We start from the raw sequence: 16060 nt of genomic DNA on the forward strand, positions 1-16060 counted from the left end.
TCGGGCCGATACGTAAGCATGACGTCATGGATTTGGGGTCGTTGTTGCTAAGCAAAAGTTAACGAAAATTGCTCAGTTCACTCTGTGGAGCTTTTAGAATACAAAACAATCCATCATTTCCGATAAAGTTTAACGACATCCGAGCAGACGTCGTAGAAATCCATGACGTCACGGTGGGCAGGTGCGGGCAAATTCAAGGCGTCGTCGCCACCCGCCTTTCGTGTTCGCGTTTCGTCTGGCCTAGGCCTCCTCTCGCGGTGACAGTGCCTGTTTTTTTAGTACTGCAACAGTTGTAATTTACTAATACGATTGATCTTATCTTTCTTTTTGTTATCTCTTAATGCACATAGAAAGGCGTATTCGATTATGAAACCGATACAGATTGGAGTTTGGGGGCTGTAGTGGCACATATCGGAATCAAGCCGTCGAATATTATGCGCTATTCCAGTGAGAGGTCGGTGTGCTTTAGAAATGAGTATGAGCCGACATTAAGTGTTAAAGCGTTATATGGGCACCTTTCTTTATTATTACGCAGAAGAGAGATCAGCTTACTTTAACTACTTTGGTGGTCAGCATATTAGGATTTATGTAAAACCTAACGTGCTAGTACTTTATATATAATATACACATGCAGCGAAGAAACGCCCTCATATATACTTCTTATTCATTCAGACCATGAATGAATACTCCCATATTGGTAACGACCTAAATTACTGCACACTTCTGTAACGTCCCTGCAAACACGGTGCACACAGGCATACCGAAGATAAAGAAGCAGTATTCATCCAGGCGACGAGAGAGCAAATCACGGAGGTCGCTTGCGGCAGTTTTCTCGGCGCGTGTGCCTTCAACAACCCAGTGGCAAGTGCTGGCGATTGTACGTGATAGGTCTGCGCGCCTGGGAGATTGATGTGCCATTACTCCCTTCGAACGGTGTGGGGTGATGGGCGCATGCTGTGCAGTTTCGCGATGGGGCAAATTACAGGGCGGATGCTTGATGCGTGTACACCGAGAAGTGATGCCGGAAGGTATACTTAGAGAATCAAAAAAAGGAGCGCTTATTTCAGCACGGACGCTTGCTTCGCATGTGTATTGCACGAGACGTTACACGGAAGCATCAATTCATGGTGCGCCACCCGCTATATAGTACTTGTGATAGGTTGCACAGTGCATGGTCTCCGAGATCCGCTGACGCTGCCCGATCTGGTAGGCCGTGATAGCACTCTTCTGCCTGGGGGCTCGTTTAAGCTGCTATTACGCAGTGTTGTCTGGAAATTGTGCCGGTTAACGTGCACTAAACGAGAAACATTCGTTTTTTTTTTTTTTTTGCACCCTCATATATTACTACACTCACTGACGGCTTTCTGTACCAATGGGTGAATCGAAAGCTGTGCAAGGGTGGGGCTTTTGCACATGTATTACTTCGCCAAGTGGTCTGGCAGTTCGACAGCCTCTTCAGTTTCTCGGAGGAACCACTGAATTAGCGTAGCTTGCTACTTGCGGTGGTTGGTATTTACTTAAACGCGTAACAGGCAAAGGGAAAAAATAAAATAGATAAAATTCGAATTTGACAGTGAGTGGAGTATTTCTTCTTTTTTTTTTTTGTCTTATGTTCATACGAGTGCTGCAGTGATTAAGGTGTTTATCTCTTTCCCGGCTTGAACAAACAAATGCGAATGAGAATGTGTGGCTCTTCATGAGCGCTGTCTGCCAGGCTTGCACTTCGCCTCTGTAGCTTTTCTTATCTGTAATTACGAGGACTCGCCAGAAAAATGCAGAAAGGATCATCCGAAAATTGTTCCTGAGTGTAGGCGCAAGCTTAACGCAGTAAGCTTGAAAATTAAAGAAAGGATAATACACGTTCGTGTTATGCGCGGGTTCTTGCGGTACGTGTACTCCGCGTGCGGGAGTTTCTCACCCTGACGCGTAGGGAAGAGTCCGCCCGCATGCAAAATGTATTTGGTGCGGCGGCCATCTTGTGTGTGTGTCTGCTGCGCCTTTTGTGCCCGTCATAACACAATGGGCTCCGCGCTCGCGCCGCCTGACGTTGAATGCGGACCTCAGGCAATTATCTGCCACAGGGATTGATTCACTCTCGCCATTGTTTCCTTGACGTTGACGCGGAGGGGGGAGAGAGCGGGACGGTGCGCTTTCGGCGGCGAGGATGCAGGAAGCGCGCTCGACGCTGCTAAACCTTGGCAGGTGTATTCTTTGCGTATATATGGAATTATGCACGCGGCGGAACTGACCTTCGCACATTGTTCCAGTATCACGTAACGCTAACACATACGGATGCGCAGAAGCACAAGTCCGATTGAAACTGCGCCCCTAAAGCGGCGCCTGAGGAAGACCGCGCATTTGTGGGCCTAAATAGATCCGCTGGCCGCGTCTAACGCAGTCTGTGCGCACGACGAGGGGCTTCTTCAGACAGGTGCATACGATGTCGTACAGGCGGAGCCTAGTGCGAAGTGCTTTTCCCTGTAATGTGTCGCCCCTTTACAAAGCGAGATTGTCTCACGAGCTTTGTTAGTCTCTTTTGCGGCGCTGCGGGCCGGCTCGATATACTGGCGTGCTTCTATAGTTAATTTCAGTACAGCATGCAAATTTTGCCAGTTGTGCGGAATGTTACGATTAGCATGAATAATAAGTACGTACTATTGGGATAGCAATTATGCGGACACCCTAGGCGAATTGCCGCCGTCGGCGTCGCCGTGAGGTTCCGTATGAGGTCCAAATGCGATAAGATCGCGGCTGCGTGCCGTATGCTGTAGGTGCGAGGGTAAGCAGAGAAGCTGGCGTCTGGTCGCGCGCAGTTGGGGCAGGGTAGCGCGCGCCCTGTTACCGTGGAGGTAACCTTCGGTGGGCTCGAACTTTGAAGGCTACCCGACTCGAAGTAGCCGATGGCTTCGCGTGCGCTGTGTTCTCGCGCGTCTAGTTCGAGTCTAAGCGAAAGGCAGCATGGAGAGGAATTCGCTCGCCACTGCTGCCGCTCATCATCAAGCCAGCGTTCGGACAGCGGCTGTCCGCGGTCATCGAGTGAGATGTGTGTAGGTTTGCCTGGTGCGTGCGTGGTAGCGTGCTTGTTAATTTAGTTAGTAAGCGAATGTTTGCAGCAGTTTAAAAATCTGATAAAGCTGCTAACCTTACTGCGTATCGATGTCTAATAATTTGCTATCGCAATCAATGCTTCGCCTTTGACTGCGACTTTTTTTCTTGTGTGTTTATGAACATTAGGAGTGTGCTCGTCACGGAGAATGCGTTCCCTGACATGATCGTGACCGAACCACGTGTTAGAATCGCATGTTTGGAAGGATACGATTTCTGTTGGAGTCTTCATAATATGGGGGGGGGGCGCACTAAACAGGCTGTTGCGTTTATTCCCTTTGTAGAACGTGAGTGTAGCTCTCTTAAATGGGAGCAAATCAATTATTACCCTTAAACCGTAAGAACATTGTTCGCCATTGCTCGTCATTGCCGTGTCTACTTGCGCACGTCGCTTTTCGCTGTTCTACGTGATGGTATAGCGCTAAATATTCTTAACAATCTGAATTCCCAGAAACGGCTAACATTGGTACAGCGGCATGTTCGCATAGCAGTGCTCTGTTCCGCGGTTTCAACTCACAGGCGCGCACGTAATCTGCAACGCGCTATAGTCCCGTCGGAGCAGCTCTGTGCATAGAGGGAGCTGAATTTTTCAGCGGCGGACGCACGCGATTTCGAGATGCAAATCCGGCGCTTCCAGAGTATACAATGCGGCGCGAGATAAATCCCCCTTGGGGCCACATTCGCTCGGGCCACATTCGCTCGCCTTTGTGAGCACGCGATCGCTGTAGAATTGTTCCTGTACAGCGGAAAGGCCGACGATCCTTTTATCTCCGTATATAGACTCCGCGATTTTATAGAGAAGTGGGAAGCGACCGGAGGGTGTACATATTGCAATAAAGTATACATCAAAGGATCGCTCGACCATGCTCGCCAGCTGTGTGCGATCCGTAGAATAGATGGAGGCAGCGAGAGAGATAGGCGTCAGTATTTCTGGCGAGCTGTCCCAGTTTTCTTTGTTTGTTTGTTTCTTTCTTTCTTTCTTTCTTTCTTTCTTTCTTTCTTTCTTTCTCAACTCGGCATGTTTTATAGCTAGCTGTCACGAGAGCGCGCTCTGACTCAACGGAAATTGAAACTCGCGGCTTCGGGAGGCCCGATAACAACAACAACAAAAAAAAAGGTTATTGCCTCGCGGCGCCTCTTGTTGTATGTCTGTGTTCGCGTGTAGCCCGTGCGTTTCCGCGCGCTCTTTTGTTTCGCGTTCTTCGCAGCAGCTGTCTGTATCAGAACATGCGTGCGAGGCTTTGTAACGCAGAGAGGTTCCTACAGGAATCACTAGAGGGAATGCGGCGCTGCGATCGTTCAGCTGCTGTAGAAATGGTGGTTAGTACATTGATTTGTAAATGGCTGGTTCTTGCGTCGTTATTTGTTAGGCTTTATCTTTCTAAATTTCCAAGCACTCGTAGTTTCCTAAACGCAGCAAGGCGATTAGGCCCTGCGCAAATGTGTAACCATTGGAAGTTATGTCCGTTTTTAAAGCGATAGGTTGTGTCCAAAAACATGGCTCGTAACTTGATTAGTTTCCGTCTACTGCAACTGCTTCCGGCTCTTGCTGTGAACAAAATTGTTGCATTCGAGGTTAGCGTTTCCTATTCGAGGTAGTGCGATTTGAACACCGCCTGTATATTGTCTCTGAGATAATCCATTCACAAAGTCGCAAAGCCATTTCAATCCAGAAGGACAAACTTCAGGCATATCCATGTACTGACCATCATGCTGCCCGAACGGCCATACCGGCAGGTCCCGCATATACACAGGCGCCAGAGCTCCTATTTGTATTTTTTTTCCTTTGTAGAAAAATCTATGTTATGAGGGTACTTTACACCGCGTGCACCCGATAGGCACCTTATGAAGCGGCCAAACACTTAAAAGTAACATGTAAGAGCGCCACTGCGAAGCATACTTACAGCAGGTTAATATTTTGCTGTTGCTGTTTACCCTCTTGTAAATTGCAATATGGAGCGTGGCTTTCGGCTAAGTGTCCGCATATACCCACTGTGAAACTCACATTTCATGTTTTAATCTGTCCTAGCTAGATACTTCTTTCAAACGCGGCGCCTGTGGTACAGGTATATCAAAACGCAGCGGTGATTTTCCACGCAGAAAGATAAGTTACGACGTGCAGTTTATGGCGCTCGTACATACTGTCATTGGTACATTGTAAAAAAACGACTTGTTTCTGTTTTACGAGCTTTTAATTGGGCCGTGCACCGGAAAACCTGACAAAACTGAGTTACAGGGGCACTATAAACAGAAAAGATAACTTCAGCTGTGGTGAGTAAATTATGCTTCTGAAACGTCAAAACCGCATATTACCCTGATAGGAGGATTGATAAGTCAGAAAAGGCGCGAGAACGAAACATATATAGATGGCGACGCCATTTTGAACTTTCCGCACCACCTTGTCATAAGTCATGAATTTTACAGCGTGTGCTCAGGTCTAGTTCATTGTCAGCAATGATGGCCTACACTGCACTCTCATATATATATATATATATATATATATATATATATATATATATATATATATATATATATATATATATATATATATATATATATAGCGCATGGAAATAATAAATAAGTTCTACAACGGCCGCGCTAGTTCCGCGAACAGCTCCCCCTTCGCAACGGCTCTCACTATAGGCACTTTGAATTCTGCCACATCTTGAGCGCAATTTTGGTTCCCCACAGAGCAGAAGGTGCACGAGGAGAACGGTCCTGACCATGGGCTGACTAAGGTTGCACGTTGGTCTTGTTGGTATGACACACTGAAAGGCCGTATGCATAGCGTACCCTACACTAGACAAAGGGGACGCACGCACACACACAGAGAGAGAGAGAGAGAGAGAGAGAGAGAGAGAGAGAGAGAGAGAGAGAGAGACGTCAGGCAGGGTAGTTCTTTCGCTATTTATTCTCTCTCCTCCCGGTTCAATCATTCTGTTCTTTTCTTGATTTCGTTCCTCGTCGCTTTGTATTCGTGGCCTACTGTTCTGTCAGCCGATTCCTCTTCTTTACCAACGTTGCATTAGACAATCTGTTTCTCCTTTGACGTATGCGTTCTTGCCGTCGATTTGTGCGGCGCCGAAGAGTTCATGCCCGTATGTGCCGAGGAGCTCCGTTTGATCATACCACCACCCGAGAGTCCTATTTTTTTTTTTTTTTTCCTCGATGAGTAAGAAGCTGTATGTGCCGGGCGCGCCGTGACGGATGGGCTGGCCGAGCGGATTGGCTTTTGTACATATACGACGGCCAAGCGGCAGTGTGGGGAGAGGCCATAAAGGAAGCGGGCGGGTCGTCGCTTTTTTGCATTGCCAGCGAGCCGCCTATCCGCCTCTATGCGGTTGTGCGGCGGACGTAATGTGGCGGCCCCGTAATCCTTCCGTCTTTGGCGGAAGGGACTCCACTTGTCATGCGTTGGGAACCGCGCTCTCCTTGGTCTGAATTGACTCTTTTTCGCGGATCAGTTTGTTCTAGAGCACCGAGATGGCGCTTTCGGGGGCACGCCGCACTTCGCCTCAGCGACAGCGCACGAATACGAAACCATTACCACTTCCACCTTGCTTTTGCGCGATCAGCTGTCGGAAAGGCAACTCAGTTTTCGCTAACGCACTGTGCCCCAAACGTACCGGATCGAATCATGTGCATTGAAGACGTGCGCAGTAGTTGGCCGACAAAAATAGTGACTGGCGTGTTAAAGGGACCCTGAAACGATTTTGACGATTTTCTACAAACGTACTGAGTCGTTAGAGTAGGTCCTTCTCATCATAAATTGACACATCTAAGCGCGTAAAGCGTGTAATTTATTATAAGATTTAAAAAATGCACATCGCTTCCGATCGCAGCACACTGCTCGGTGAAATTTTAAGCCGCCTCTACCCATATGATGGAAATCGCCCATCTGACGTCAGTGGGGCGAGCTATCCGATTGGCTGAGCAGGGCGCGTGATCGATAATTTTTCCAACTTTATGGTTAACAGATGATGTTTGTAATAGTTGTAATATTAGTTAGTTTTTATAAAAAGAAAGTAGCATAAAGAGAATGCACAAGAACAATTTTTCAGTAGACTTAAGCACTTCCGGCACACAGCAAGTGTCGTCTGCTTGTGTTACAATGTGCTCCGTCTTTGACGAGAACTCCGCCGTCAGTGTCGGTCTGTCTTTTCGCGAGCGCTGTGATTCGACTTTGTTGCGTTGTGGACTGCAAACGTAGCGACTGGCAATATGTCAAGCTGCGACATCGTGTCCTTCTGCAAGCCAGTAGACGAGCGGACTGGCTGCAGCGCATTGGACAGCCGCTATCCGATGTGCGCCAGGATTTGCGCGATTGCGGCCGTCACTTTACACCGGAATATTACTAACGCAATAGCGTTTCGCGAGTCCGGTATTAAGGTAAACGCAAGCGCAAGGGGACAGGGCCTGGCCGTGTCCCCTTGCGTGTGGTTTCAGGGGATGAACAGAAGCGCAAATGTGAATGGTCTGCACGGTGCAGCCACCTGGTGGCGTAGAGCTCAACCACACACAGTAGCAGTAACAAAATGCATTCTTCTTTGCTGCTGGTATGGAATGAATGGAATGAATCCTTGTAGCCAAGTTCGTGGAGCGTTGCTATGTGTTACCGGCACGTCAAGATGTACGGCTTTCTTCGAGGATACAGAAGTTTGCTCGTCCGCCAATGTTGCATCGCTAACCTTCAAAGACGGTGCTTCGGCCCGAGAACGTCGGCAGGAATGAGTACCGCTCGTTAAACAATGACAAAGAGAGTGTGCCACTTTCTGTCATCGTACGTTTCGCGCACAATATGTACGCACATCTACCCCAATTGGTACGGAATCTTACGCCCACTCTATCGCCAACGTGTCAATAAGTGAATGGGCGCACACTTGAATATATGCGCACCGTATACGCACAATAAATGACGGACTACACCGATAGCGCGCGAATGATCGAAGCTGAATGTTTCGTGACGGTCCACAAGAGTAAGCAAGTCACTGGCGATAATGCGTCTTTGCTGCAAGAACGGCTGTACAAAACGGCTCAGTGTCAAGCCTTGCGCGCAGCAAGAACCAATCTATCGGAACTGAGCACACCCGTGAGCGATTATATAGTAACTGCACCGAAGAAGTCAGAAATGTGACAAGCCGCTGCTTCAATATATTTGCCAAATAAAGAACGAAGAGCAAAACACACTAATCCTGATTCAATTCATGAGCGGAAAGTTTGAATAGCTTGGAATACATATTTAGCCTCGCTTTTAAAACAAGCACCATATATGCTGCACGCGCCGTTTGGACATAGCCTAATTAGCTTCGAAAGCGCTTTTGCATGTTCTCTGAAGCTGTGGCCGAAGGTTCGTGTCGTCCACTCAGTCACAGTCTACGATATCTTCCGAAACAGAGATTTGCTAAGCTGCACCGACGTCATACACACACCCATGGTAAACACGGAGGTAACGGAGACAGTTGAGGCAAGCTATGGACTCGTCACACGTGATGAAACATGGCAGCGCCCACGGGATCGCCGCGAAAAGGGTGAATAGAAGCCGTAATGTAATGGAATCTTTGCAAAAGTTGGCTCCTAGTAGCACGTACCGTGTGTTGGTGAGAACGTTGAATTGTGCGTCGTACATTCCTCGCAGGTTGTCAGCCGAGTTTGTCAACCCAAGCCGGCCGGCAGTGACTAAATAATTTCCCGTTTCCCCGTAACGCTATCAAAGGCCGCTTATCGCATGTTTGCCGGTAGAAAAATAGCTTTAGGTTAGGGGACGCAAGCCGCGCCCAAGCGTTGGGGGACGCAAGCCGCGCCCAAGCGTTGGGGGACGCAAACCGCCAAGAGTACAAAATAATACAAAGCGGGCACAAAAGAGCGTGGAGGGCCCACACTGGAGTTTGCGTCCCCCAGCGCTTGGAATGCGGCTTGAGTCCCCTAACTTAAAACGCCCGCGTTGACTTCGGAAACGCAACTCAATACAGAAAAATTTCAACGCTGCCTGATCGTCGCTGTTCGTTGCTGCCTCGTGATCAGGAACCGTCGCTCGACCGGGTCCGCATTGGCTCTGCAACTTTCAGGTTGAAGTCCCTGCTCTCGATACAAACCGTTGCGCGCACCTTATCGCTTCCCTCCGATAGTCGGCACGGGCGGCGGACACACAGCGAGCGACATGGGGGCTCCCGTTCTCCGCGAGTGGAATGTCCGCATGCCCTCGGTGACCGAGCGCACGCTGCGCGGGCTTCTGCTCGGCTTCGCTGTCGCCCCCTCAAAGCGCCCACGCGTGCTCGATGGCCTATGAGCGCCTTTTCGTTTCCGCCTAGTTTGTCGTCTATTCGGGAAGCGGAGAATGATCCCGGCCGCGGGCGGTCAGCGCTGCGCCCACTTTTGCCCCCAAACTGTGGATAGTAAGTTCACGACGGCTGCCGACGCGCGTCCCGTGTCTGTGGGGGGTGTGACGAAAGAAACAACGAAAGTACGGTTGTTGCGGCGAAGCTTCCAGTCTCTAATTGGTCGGGATTGTTTCGTGTCCGGGGCGCTTACACAAAAGCAAGCGGCAGCTGGAAGGCCTTGTGTTTGAGTTTCCGCGTAACAAAATCGTGTTTTCTCGTATATTCGAATTACAGTCCGATGCTATCATGTTTGCAGGTTGTGTGTAAGTCGTACTTTACAAATTGTCTGACGCATCTTACTTTGAGAAATTCAATTAGTTGAATAACGCTTCTGCGCTAGGCGGAGGGCCTGCAGGAATGAGGATGTGTGCTGCGCTTAACGTTACCGTCACCTAGTGGCCGCGGCAACCCAGACCGGCCTGAAACGGCAGCTGCCTTTCAGTTTCCGCGTAAGAGATTTGTTTTCTGGTATGTTCGAATAACAATCCGAAACTCTCATGTCAGCAGCGTTGTGTATGTCGTATATCACGCATTTTTCTGACGCAGTTTGCGTTGAGGCATTCATTTAGTTCAATAATACACTTGCTCTTGGCGGAGGGCCTAGAGGTATTAAGAGGCATGCTGCACTTCCGCACAGTGCATGCTCGCGTGACGTACGTACGCTTGTGGTGGCGATGCTTGCCTAACGTCGGCAACAGCTTCGCAGTACATCCACTTTCACAGGACGGAATGGAGAGGCGGATTTTTTTTTCTTTAACGGCTGGTCTTAGCTTGTCCGGTTTACGGCAACAATGTGGCAGCCGGGGTCGCGTTTAATGGTGCGCTATAACGCAGCCCCCGGTGAAGCGGTCGTAGTGTGCTGATGGTGAACGCGTGAAGTGTTCGCGGCAGCGGCGAAGCCTGAAATAGTTGCTGCATTTCCTCGAACTGCTCAAATCCGCTGCTATACAGAGAGAAAGAGCAAAGAGTATACGGCACCGTTTCACGGATGGCCGTTCATTCGTACGTCGTCCTCACCGTTGTCGTAACTCGCTGTTTACGCTATAGCGGCAGCCTCGGGAAATGGGCGTGATGGTATTTCACGCGCGTATTCTATATACAGAAAGCGAGAAGGACGCGTGCGTATGTCGTCGTCGTGAAGTTCTGTCGGCGGCCGTTGTAACTGGAAACCGCAACCGTTCCTGGCTGTAGGAAGAAAGCAGATTGCTAGTTGTCGACCCCCCCCCCCCCCTCTTCCTTCCGGCTCGCCCCTTCTTTTCCGGCTTTAGAGCGGTGCTAGCTTGCCGTATGCATACGTACGGACGCGATGCGCAAACACGCACTAGAGCCTTGCGGCAACGTGCCGTTTCCTATCATCGGGTGGAGGTGGGAAGGTGCGGCTCCCTTTTTTGATCGTCGTCGCGCGAGTGGGCGGGCGCCGCGTTGTTTGCCGTCGCTGTCCCGGTGACCCAGAGGAAACGTCGCCCCGCTGCCGAGTCTCGTCTCATCGGCAGCGGAGGCGGGCGACGCAAAAAGCGCTCGCTCGCTCGCTGATCCTTCCGGCGACCCAGCGCTCGGTGCATGCGCTTGCGTGTTCCCTTGTGTGCAGGAGAACTATAGTCTTCAACAAAATGGCGGTTTGGACGTGTTGCTATTGCATTTTGACCGTAGCGTAGCAAGCGGGGAGGGACATCGTGAAGCGCTGCTGTCTGTCAGCGGTTGTCTCGGTCTCTCCTTGTTTGCTTCGCTGGTATTCTCCCGCAGCTGAGTACGACAGTTAGTAATTGAAACCGACAAGTCTCTAATGAAAACGAATCTCCAGGGACATGATTTCGCATTACTACAGGCGGTAAAAACGAACGTTGGCCTAATGGCTGCTGTGTTTTAGACGCCATCTGTAGGCGGCCTCTTGTCATGTTTTTCATACTTTTTGTTATGTTGTTTTTTCGAGAGCCCTATTTACGACAGTTCACTTTCTCCCGTCGCTTGTCTTCTTGCCACTGCAATGAAATAAAAAAAAAAGAGAGAGAGAGAGAGAGAGAGAGAAAGAAAGAAAGAAAGAAATGAAATACGCCTTGATTTACTTCCGTCTTACGGTTCTCAGACTTCCTTCCCACCTCCACATTTCGGTTATGACATCGCCGCGCTGTGTTTCCGTCCCGTCTCTTCGCTTCTTCGGTGGAGCGCGCACTTTCTCGCGCCTATCTTCGCTGCTACGCGTGATGGATGGGCGCAAACACGTTTGTTTCCTAACTCTTTCTTTCTTTTCCTTTCCCGGTGTCACTGGCGTGTTTTCCAGTACCGCGGAGACGCAGCTATCCGGCCAGCTTGTAGTATACGCTCTGCCGACAACAACGATTTCGTTATTTTTATTTTTATCTTCCCTCCTCTTCCCTGTGCGCCTGTATGCTCGCGCTGCGCGCGTCTCACGCACACATAAAACTGTGCACCATAGTTAAAGCTACTAGTGTAGAACAGCACCGAGGTGGTTGTATAGGGCGCACAGAAGAGGCTATATCGGCTGCATTTTGTTTTAATGAAACATCAGCCTGCACGATGTCTTATTAAATCAAAATGCAAACAATTCGGCGTTCGTGTAGCCCACTTCTCTTGTGCCAGTGTCTGCACGCCTTACCCCTTCTTTGCATTATAAATCTGCAAGCCCGCACTTCAGATTGTTCTTTCCAGTTTGCTGGCGTTTGTGTCCGTGTCCTGGTATTTCACCGTAAGTGCAAGGACGAGGGACAGTCGCCAAGTTTTGAGGAACCCGCCGGGGTTGCTCAGTGGCTACGGTGTTGGGCTGCTGAGCACGAGGTCGAGGGTTCGAATCCCGGCCACGGCGGCCGCATTTCGATGGGGGCGAAATGCGAGAACACCCGTGTACTTAGATTTAGGTGCACTTTAAAGAACCCCAGGTGGTCGAAATTTCCGGAGCCCTCCACTACGGCGTGCCTCATAATCAGAAAGTGGTTTTGGCACGTAAAACACCACAATTGTTTAAGTTTTGAGGATGGTCATTGGACTGTCGCATCGTATGTTGCTTTCCATATAGTATAGGGAGAACAAGAAGTCATGGAGATGTTTGAACAGTCACCTTGCGAAAGTTAGCTCTGGGTCTCGATGGTTGCAGCAAGCCCGGTGCAAACCTTATCGAACACTTCTGAAGGCTCCTGTAACACGCCTATCGGAAAGCTCCACTAGTCGTCAACCAGATGTGGCGTATATACGACGTTTCCTTAGCGTGGCATCTCCCGGCGTCGCCGCGTACGCCTTGGCGCTGATATGCTGATATACTTGCAACTGGCGATTCCATTTGATCGATATACCTCATTGAACATATTTCGGCCTTATCACAATGAACGCGCCGCTACCACTCCTTAGGCGCGTGGAGAAGTACTCTCCGTGCGGATCGCACATCGACTGTTCCGCCAAGCAGGAGGCGAGCTATGCAGAAGAACGCGTTCCATATTGGCAGCGCTTGGTTTTTGAATGATTTGCTGGCATGACGCCTGCAGCTGCAAATCGCTGCACACATTTAACGCGACTGTGCCTCGTGAGATGGAATCGCTCGCGTGCGCCTTCTCGCAGCACGGCGGCCGAGGATAGGCGGCCTTAATAAAAACAAAGCGGATGGACTGCGATGGCGTGATTTATTGCGAAAGGAAATGGGGGGGTGGGGACGATTGGGAAAGGAGGCGGTGTGGGATTTGCGTCGATCGCGCGCAATTCCGCCTGGGCGGCGCTGTTGGCGTACTCGGTTGTCGGCGCGAGCTGTGTGTTGTACGAGACGAGGCTTGCTTGGAAACGTGATCGCGCGTCTGTGCCATGGATAGCGACCCGGTTCACTTTGGGTTCGTGCGGTGTTTGTTTCGGGCGGAGCCGGGAAGCGATTGTCAGCGTTCGCTGAAACTCTCACTCCGCTTCCTTCGTCAAGCCGAGAGAGAGAGAGAGAGCAACATTATATGCCGTGCCTCCGGGTGGAGTGTGTGGAAAAACAAACGGAGCGAAGAGCAAAGCTGGATAAACAGTGACGCAATATTGCTGCCAATATGCCGAGAGAAAACTGGGTGCCGCAAACGCATGTTCCTCAGCGTGCGCGCGCTGGCGTACGTGTTTGTATACGCCGCCTCTCCGCTTCTGTGATTGAGATCCGAATTCTCGGCCCCGCGGGATCGTCGTGTGTCCCGCTCACCGAGTCTGCGACGATGTGGAAGCGTTGATGACTCTCTTCGCGCTGTTTGAAAAGAGAAGTTGATTGGTTTTCGAAGCACCGCTTCTTGTTTACACTGACGCGGCGTTGCCTTCAAAGTAAGCTTCTGTACTGCATCGGCGAAAGCGCAATGACGTTGGCATGTTGAGTCCTGTGTTGCGTCTAGCTTAATGGAGTTGCGGTAAGCGGGCCATTATATAGGACGCGCTTTCCTACTCTTTGTGACTTATCATTTTGCGTCGCCAGCTGGTTATTTTTGTTAGTTATGGATCGATTCTTCCTCTCCGGCTGTAGAATTCCGAAGCTATACGCGACTGCGCGTGTTACGTGCCTGGCTTATCCCAAAGCGTCATTGTTTCAACTCGCGCAAGCAGAAATGACATGCGTGTTGTGGCAAGTAGTGAGGCTAGTCATGGTAGTTTGATCTTCTGTAACATCGTCAGCGCGTACACGTACTTCTTGTGATTCAAAGCGTGAATTATCCGACTTGACATTGCGTCCTAAAGCAGCGCAGTGGACAGTGAGGGGCACCGTAGTTAGGCGGCTGCGGATTAATTTCTACCTTGCTCGCAAGGAAGAAAATCGAAGTAAAATTAATGTTTCATATATACGACTCACTAAAACGTCTGCGAATTTATGCATTCAATCCAAAGGATGCCCGGAGACATGGCAACTTCATAGACCGTTTTTTTTTTTTTTTCAGCGTACGTCGGGTCGGTTATAGTTACATTTAATTTTGGCCAATATGTATTTCGTACTGCTGCCGCTGTAACTACACTGGCCGTGCTATGCCGGATGCGCCACATCTCATCAGGTAACCGTACTTACGCAGCTCTGTACTCGGCTCAGTCCTTGGGAGGGAGAGCACCTGCTGGAACCTCGAGTGCCGATGGCCCTCTCTTGCGCCCACGGAATAGATGAGGGAGCGTGTACAGCGTTGAAAGTGGGTAGCTGACGGTAAGGAATTTCGAGGGTAATAACATCGTCGTCACTGCGCGGCGTAGTGACCTGGAAGCGCCGACGCCACGCGGCGCCACGCCGTAAACGCGGCGGATATGCGCTCCATGTGGCCACTGCCACCCGATTGCGTGTGGCTTGCAGGCAGACCGCGTGCGATGATGGGTCAGCTTCCTCGGCCCACCTGTCTTCTCGGTCGGTTGTCGCGAGCGTCCCTCCCTCTCATATATTGCGGAACACCGGCAGCGCCTGCGACGCGTCGGTGTCGCAAGTGCGGCAATTAAAGATGACCTTTCCTCCTCCTCCTCCTCCTCCTCCTCCTCCTTGTGCGTCTTTCCCTGGCGACCCCGCGCGATGCCCCGCGCCGTGCTCCCCTCGAGTCTGCCGGTCGCGAGCATGTTCGAGCCCCGAGAGAAGTGTTGAGTCCTGTGTTGCGTCTAGCTTAGTGGAGTTGCGGTAAGCGGGCCATCATATAGGATGCGCTTTCCTACTCTTTGTGACTTATCATTTTGCGTCGCCAGCTGATTATTTTTGTTAGTTGTGGATCGATTCTTCCCCTCCGGCTGTAGAATTCCGAAGCTATAGGCGTGTAGGGCGTGTGTGGAGGCGTTTAGGATGTTGGCGAGTGGCTCGGAGTGGGACGCGCGTGCCGGTGGCGGATGCGACTGTCACCATCGGCCACTACAGGCGCTTGTGCACGTGGAGCGCAAAGCGCCGTGATCTACGGGTTCGGTGACCAACGCGGCGATAGTAATTCTCGTAGCTTTGTGCACATTCGCGGTCGTAAAAACGTTTGCACAGAGATGCAGTGGTGTTTATTATAGAGCGTCGCTAAGCGCCAGTAAAATGTGACATATAGCGCAAACACGTTGTGCGCAACCGCAAGCAGACGTTGTTGCGCCATGCGTCTTTAAGCAGCGTTGAGAGGAGAATCTATGTGTGTTTTTGTTCCCGCTGTTTGGAGTCGGCGAGAGCGGGAGTTCGGTGTTGGGACACCGCGGGAAAAAAAGAAAAGAGGAACCGCAGGCTTTCGCCCTTATAAGTGCCGCCCCAACTGCTAACGTTTCTCCTGGTCCGTCTCGCGCCTTGTTCGATCCTAAGCAAGACTCATCGATTGGATGTCTTGTAACAAACCACTGCGATGGTGGTGACAGAAGTTATTGACTGTGTCACCTTTCCTTCTTTCTTTCTTTGCCTGAACTCTGTTGAGGCAGATCCCCTGCTTACAGGGTTGCGTAGAGTACTTGAGGCAGCACACGGGGAAAACGGCGAGCAAAATGCAAGCTGCAAAGGCAGATGAGGGCAGCGGTTGTTCCGAGTTGCGAAAGGAAGAAGAGGATAAATAGACGGCAGGGAAGGTGCTGAGAATTAAGCGGGCACTAATTAAGCGAGCGCCTGTAGGCGCCGGCCCGCTTGGCCTTGAGAGGCCTCA

The 16060-nt window shown here is 50.5% G+C and overlaps 1 protein-coding gene across 1 annotated transcript in view; it reads left to right on the top strand.

Moving 5' to 3' along the window:
- The window catches only part of bbx (bobby sox), a 270510-nt gene that overhangs the window by 103598 nt on the left and 150852 nt on the right, over positions 1 to 16060 (top strand). The gene's annotated exons all lie outside the window — the stretch shown is intronic.

Source organism: Dermacentor variabilis, chromosome 5 (genome assembly GCF_050947875.1).
Source record: "Dermacentor variabilis isolate Ectoservices chromosome 5, ASM5094787v1, whole genome shotgun sequence".
Classification (NCBI taxonomy): Eukaryota; Metazoa; Arthropoda; class Arachnida; order Ixodida; family Ixodidae; genus Dermacentor; species Dermacentor variabilis.